General features: G+C 39.7%; 1 non-coding gene across 1 annotated transcript; it reads right to left on the bottom strand.

Annotated features, from left to right (window-relative positions):
- Positions 1 to 3,789: 3,789 nt before the first annotated feature.
- trnaf-gaa (transfer RNA phenylalanine (anticodon GAA)) lies at positions 3,790 to 3,862 on the bottom strand. The gene has a single exon. It is a non-coding gene; the product is annotated as a tRNA-Phe (tRNA).
- Positions 3,863 to 7,099: the final 3,237 nt, after the last annotated feature.

Genomic DNA, 7,099 nt, shown 5'->3' with positions numbered 1-7,099 from the left:
TCTATCCGTCTATCCTCACTAGTATATTTTTATTTTATTTTTATTAGATTATAAGATTTATTAGATGATTATAGTAGTAGATTTAAATGTTCTTGGAAATAAATAAACATACACAAAGTTGATTTTGAAAATTTAATGAAAATACAAATGAGGTAAAATAAAATCAGGTCTAATATTATTTACAATAATGTCAGTGTAAGTGATTATTATTTACAATAATGTCAGTGAATAATGAAGTGAATTACAATAAAGGTTTAATATTAAGAATAAGAATAATACGAATAAGAATTAAAAATATAATAATAACAATAATATAACAATATAACAATAAGAAGAGGAATAAAAAAATAACAATAATAGTAATAATAAAAAGAAGAAGAAGAAGAATGATGGGGTTTATAAATTCTTCCTCTTATTCTTCTTCTTTCTCTTCTTGTTTCCATCTCTAAAAGTCCTCTTGAGGACAGAAGTCAGAAATTCATTTTATTTCCTGTGTTCACTGTGATGTGATGTAATGATCCATTTAAATATGAATCAATATCAGAAACATAATCATACACTATCTTTAACATGTAATATTTAGCATGCAGAATATTGTTATTGTTGTGTGTGTGTTTGCTTTTTGTTGTGTTTCGGACCTGAAGTGGAGCCGGAACTCTGATTTCTGAGACACTTGTGTCAACAGCTGTGTCCTTACGGACAGCTGTCTCCACGGCTTCCAGAGTTTCCTCTGGGGCAGCTGTCTCAGTAGCTTCCACCCTGTCATCTGAGGCCGTTGTCTCCACTGCTTCCACATGTCCCTCTGAGACCGGTGTCTCCACTACTTCCACAGTTTCCACCGAGGAAGCTGTCTCCACAGCTTCCACAGTTCCCTCTGAGGCAGCTGTCTTCACAGCTTCCTCAGAGTCCTCTGGGCCAGCTGTTTGAACAGCTTCCACATTGTCTACTGGGGCAGGGGACTCGGCGGGACGGACATTCTGTGAGGCAGCAGTGTTGACAATGTCCTCTGAAGCAGATGCCTCGGCGGTTTGGACAGTGTCCTTTGCACAAGGTGTCTCAACAGCCGGGGTGTTCCTTTCAAACCAGGGAGGCAGCACTGGTTGGAGCAGTTTTGGTGGTACATTGTGCAGTGTTGCACAATGCTCTGTGCTCTCTGCAGGCACTTTCTGTGGATGGTGTGGCCAATCTTCTTGATAAATTTTCTATTGCCCTGGTGTCGGGAACTGGGGCGTGCCTCCACTTTGGGCTCCTCTGCCTTGCGTGCCTCCACCTTGGGCTCCTCGGCCCTGTGTACCTCCACCTTGGGTTCCTCGGCCCTGCGCACCTCCACCTTGCGCTCCTCCCAAGACCTGAAGTACTCGATGGTGCTGTAACACAACAGAGAAGCTGCACTTAGAATCTAAACCCTGCTGTTAAAAGTTATGTCCTCAGCAGCGGAATTACCACCTGATGTTGACTGAAATACCCTCATAAGACCAAACATATCTCTGTTTCGACAATATAAAGAGTTCAATGCAATTAGTTTAAAAAGGAATGTAAAAAATCCTGATATTTGAACCCTGGCTGGTAAAAAGACACTAATTTACACGTGACTTACACTTGCCGGTTGTTCAGGAGTTTTCCGTTCAGCCGTTCGATGGCCAGCGCTGCCGCCTCCGCTGACTCGTACTGAACGTACCCAAACCTTTTGATTCCACAACCTTCAGGAGAAACACAGCGTGTCAACACACAACAACACACTAATCATGAAACTCAGATATTCAGCTATTCATATATATATATTCATATATAACAGCTCAAAGCTCGAACCTTGCATGACACGATCCTCCCGAACACAGAGAAAGTGTCAAACAGGGAGGTGCAGTCAATGGACCAATCAAGGTTCCTGATGAATATGTTCCCTCCCTTGATGGGCTTGGCGGTGGGTTCCCAGTTTGACCACATGACACGCATGGGTCTCTCCAGGAGGAGTTCAAAATTGAACATATCGATGGCTCTCTCAGCTGAGGGAACAGAAATAAGCCATTCATTTTTAATTAAAGTCTATTATAGTCTATATATAACTCATCCAAATATCTTTTCATATCTTTTTAGTACCATTTAAAACATGACCATATCCATATAGTAAAACTATAAAATACTACAGAAGTTACACATGTAGCCTTAAATCTGCTGCAAAAACAGGTAAGAAACAGTGTAGAAAAAAGAAAAGGTTTGTTTTACCGTCATCTCGATAGCGAAAGTTGACGTACGCGTATCCGAGAGGAGAGCCGGTCTTCCTGTCCCTGCAAATGTGGACAGATTGGACGTGTCCTGCAGGTCTAAATCTATTAGAAAGTATCACCTCTGATACTTCAGGGTGAAGATCTTTCACAAACAGTGCAGCCATTGTATAAAAATGGCCGTTAAAAGTGGTGAAATGCTGCTAAACGCTGTAAAATACTGCTAAATGGTGTAAAATCGCTGCTACACAAGGGGCACTGTTTCTCTGTCGATAGCTAAAGGTGGTCTGAGGATGGTTGCTATGTACGTCATCAGGTGATGTTCATAACAGAATTCGGAATTCTACATGATGCCAGTTGGTCACATGACCTCATGACATCATGTAAGCAGTTAACATTAAACAGTTAAGTTCCAAACCCCAATAATGAATCCAATTCAAAATGGCTTTTAATATTAATATAGAAACACTGTATATATATATATAGATATATATGTATATGTATATATATATATATATATATATATATATATATATATACATATATATATATATATATATATATATATACATACACATATATATATATATATATATATACACACACACATATATATATATATATATATATATATATATATATATATATATATATATATATACATATAGAGAGAGAGAGAGAGATTTATTTTATTTTTTTAAATTCATGATTGGCATGGATATGGAACAGGATAATACATGAGACCATTCAGCAACGAATCTTTATAATCTTTATAATCGCGCTACCACAGTTTTGTCACAGCGGCGAGAGACTGCTGGTTTTGTTCCGGAAATTATTCATTTACTAATTAAGCACTGAGCGGGAACATGCACTAGGAGAATATTTAGAACAAAAGGCCACCCTGGCAGCGGTGGGATTTGAACCCACACCTCCAAAGAGTTGAAATGTGGATTGGCTGTCCATATCCTCCACCTCCTGTTGAAGTGGCTTGTTCATATGAACTTACAGCATGTGTGTCCAACCAGCATGGGAATGCAGCCCAAGGTTGTGAAACACTTATGCCGAGTTCACACTGCACGATTTTCAAAGTAGTCGGATCACTGTTGTTTTCACGCTGCACGACTGTCTGGGGGAGCATTCAGTTGCTGCTGTGTGGCACACAGCGGTAAATGGGAAGCACACGCACAACAAGGGTGGGACTCGACCCCACGCGTGCAGAGCACAACAGATTAGCAGTCCATCGCCTTAACCTCTCAGCCACCTCATTGGGTGGCAGCGCTTCCAAGGAGCCTTGTCAAAAGCAGGGGTTTTCTAATGGCGTGCAGGCTAGGCGGCTACCTTGCCAATGATTTGTAGGAAGGTATTGAGGCATGCGGTCATGTAAACTGAAGGGTGCAGGCTAAGCATTCAACAAGAACCTAAGAGTTCTGTAGCATACTAGTTTTTTGCTCTCGCCTCAGACCAGGGGGCTTTCAGATCTTTATCCTGCACTATTTCCACGTTTTGCTGTTTTCAAGTCTGAGGCATAACTTGCAGAACTGTGCTGGTGGACTACACTACCTCCAGCTGCCGAAACCCGGGATTGAACCAGGGACCTTTAGATCTTCAGTCTAACGCTCTCCCAACTGAGCTATTTCGGCACGTCTGCCAGGCCTCTCCTGTATGTGTGAGTGAGCAGGTTTTTGTCGGCACGACTGCACACCACGTCCAGACCGGAGAGGCAAACTTCTTTAGAAAGCGGTAGAGCTTTTTCCTTAAGGGCATAGACAGAAGGCATGGTTGCCTTACACCACTCAAATCCCACGCTACCCGAGGGCGCCGGTGGGGTTACGCATGCGTGGTAAGAAGATGACCGAGTCATTCGGCCAGACAAGGAGGAAGCCTGGCACGGGCGCTACAAATGATCTGCCGTGCGACTAACACGCCTTCCGCTTCACCAGCTCTACAGGAGACATCTAACCATTCCCAAGGAAGGAGGGAGCTCGGCCTTGGCTCGCGGCCGGTCACTGACCTTGAATGGTCTCGGCTTAAGGCCCCGTGGTCAACCGCCACCCCTGTAGCCATGGGCGGAAGGAACGCTTCTGCTTAAAGAAGAATAAGAAATGTGTTTGAATCCACATTTTCTAAAGGTGGCTATATTATTATTACTATTATTTTTTAAATTATTTTTTAACCAGTCTGCTCTGATAAAAATATTCAGCCTGATCTACCTAATAAAAATAATTATGTAGTTCAAGTAAGACTAGTCTTTGTATTTATTACTTAATTTTCTATATGTAAGAAATACTTCTTGCTCTAAATTTCTGCATTTCCTTAGTCATTGTTTTGGGTTTGCTCTACTTAACTTGAGAGTTTTAAAAGTGTATTTTTATTGAAACTTAAACCTAATTTTTTTTAAAGCTTCCATATTACTTAACTTTGAGTGGACCCTACTTTGTTTTTCTAAATGTACTAGTCACATTTGAAAGTTACATTTACTCCCATTTTCTGGTCAGGAACTAGGCATTTCCTATGCATTACAGGTAAAATATGAATTGTGTAATTATGCATTTTGAAATGCAACTTCACCCAGCACAAGAATAAAAGGAAGGAGATTTTTTATTATATGCACACACTCATGAACAGTCAGTTCTTCCAAAATGCACTTGGTCCTGAATTTACACAACATGAAATAAAGTAAATACCAGATTTAACAAAACAACAACAACCACAGAGTAGTGCGACATGCATTGGGAGAACCTGAGAAAATGCTGTTTAACATGAACAACTGTAAAACAGGGAGCTTACTGTGACTACCTTCACTGACATCTGTATGGCTTTTAGGTTTGCAAGCTGACCTTGAGACTATGTACCTTAGAGGAAATGTTTTGTTCACATCCTGATTTTAGCACAGGGTTCTCAATCGTGGAGATCAAGGACCCCTGCCCTGTCCACTACAGATGACATAAACCAGGAGTCTTCAGTGAATCAGAAGCATGAAGACACCATCTGAGTCTCACTTCCACCATGAGAGTGAAGTGGGGAAAGACAACGTGAACAGGTATACAGAGCACTGATTAAATACAGTATATATTTATGACCCAGGTTTAGGATCTAGATGATAATATGTGTGGATGGGAGTATTCTACCTAATCTGGGGCATGAAGAGCTAATTGTGAGTGTTAGAGGAGCTAAACACGCAGCGCTAGCATGAGCATGTGAACTGAGTGCGCCATAGATTGGAAGGAAAACGGAACATCCACCAAAATATCCCCTTCTCAAATTTCAGACTCATCACCTATGTCAACTTACTTCACATCCAGTACAGTAGGTGGCGATAATGATCCTAAGGAGTTATTCGCCATTAAACAAGAAGAAGAAGAAGAAGCAGCTCGACTCTCTGCTTGTCTGTCCATCAGTACCCAAAAGTAAAAAAAGAAAAATATATATATTTAGCTGCACCCCGAAACTGGAATGCCCGCAAACCACACATCAAGATAATAATTGAACTAACAAGTCAACACCAACAGAAAGTTTCAGTCAGCAGGACCAAGCTAGTGATTGGCATTAGCGATTAGCATTTGCTGCTAGAGCTAACGCGATTGGCGCGTAGAATATGTCATTTATTCATTAGCAATGTTACAAAAAGGCATCAAAGCGCGTGACATTAGACATCATTCTCACAAACTCCCGACTGGTTTTCATGACAAGTATCTAGACAACAATATCAAGTGTGGTGTCATTTCTTGTTAGCATATTAGCCACAGCTACGAGCTAAAGGTGAACATGCTATACACTCACCGGGCTTTCGGCAAGAAAAGTAGCCCAATATCTCGTACGGCTTCCAATAAGTTGTGGTTAATTCATTTTAATTCACAACCAATTATTTTTCCAATACCACTTATCAATTATTTGTACCAATCACAGGCTTAGTAATGGCACAGACCAAGCTAGCGATTAGCATTAGCGATTAGCTGCTAACGCGATTGGCGCATAAAATATGCCATTTATTCATTAGCAATGTTACAAAAAGGCACCAAAGCGCGTGACATTCTCACATTCTCACAAACTCCCGACTGGTTTTCATGACAAGTATCTAGACGACAATTTTATAATATATATAATAATTATAATAATATTAATCCTCAATATTCTTGAATGGAGGCTTGTGCTCTAGTCATCTCTTAATTTTGCAAATTTCTCAAAATTTACATTAGTCCACCCTCACAGGTTTTTTTTTAACATTTCACATGCTGAAAGTCTGAATTTGTCAAATGTCAGATTCATTCAATCACCGCAAAACAATAGACTTGAAGAAACCAACTCGGGTAAAACAACAAATTCTGTGACCACATTAATAATCTGGGATTTTTCTTCAACTGCATTTTTTCCTATTTAAAATATAGAAAGTAAACAGTAGTTAATTTAAGATTCTGTACTCTTTCTAGGTGTCTATTTAAAGGTCAGATTTTCCTCATGTCTGATCTTTTTTACTGAAGCATGTGTTCAAGTGACACACTGATGCATTTGATCTAAAATGACTTGTAAGGTTTTGCATAAACTTGTGGTGTCCATGCAGCTCACATGCACACACTCATTTAAAGCAAAAAAGGCAACATGCTAAATGCTAGAAACTCAGAAAGCATAAATTTCAAAGATTTGACTTCAAGTTGTTGTCAAATAATATAATCTGTAAAACAAATTAATGTATTAAATAAAAAAAATGGCATTTGGACCCCACTATATATATTATTATGGCCTTAGCAAGGCTATAAAGTGTCCACCTTTTATATATTTCTTTTCTGTTTTGTACATCCCTTATTTTGAAGGCTAGTGTATTAATTTAAGTGTGTTCATTTTTGACAGAAATGGCCTCAATGCGTCTTAAAATGTCCTTG

Source organism: Hemibagrus wyckioides, unplaced genomic scaffold, assembly GCF_019097595.1.
Source record: "Hemibagrus wyckioides isolate EC202008001 unplaced genomic scaffold, SWU_Hwy_1.0 Contig14, whole genome shotgun sequence".
NCBI classification, from domain to species: Eukaryota; Metazoa; Chordata; class Actinopteri; order Siluriformes; family Bagridae; genus Hemibagrus; species Hemibagrus wyckioides.
The sequence above is the reverse complement of the archived record's forward strand: the minus strand, read 5'-3'. Positions and strand labels throughout refer to the sequence as shown.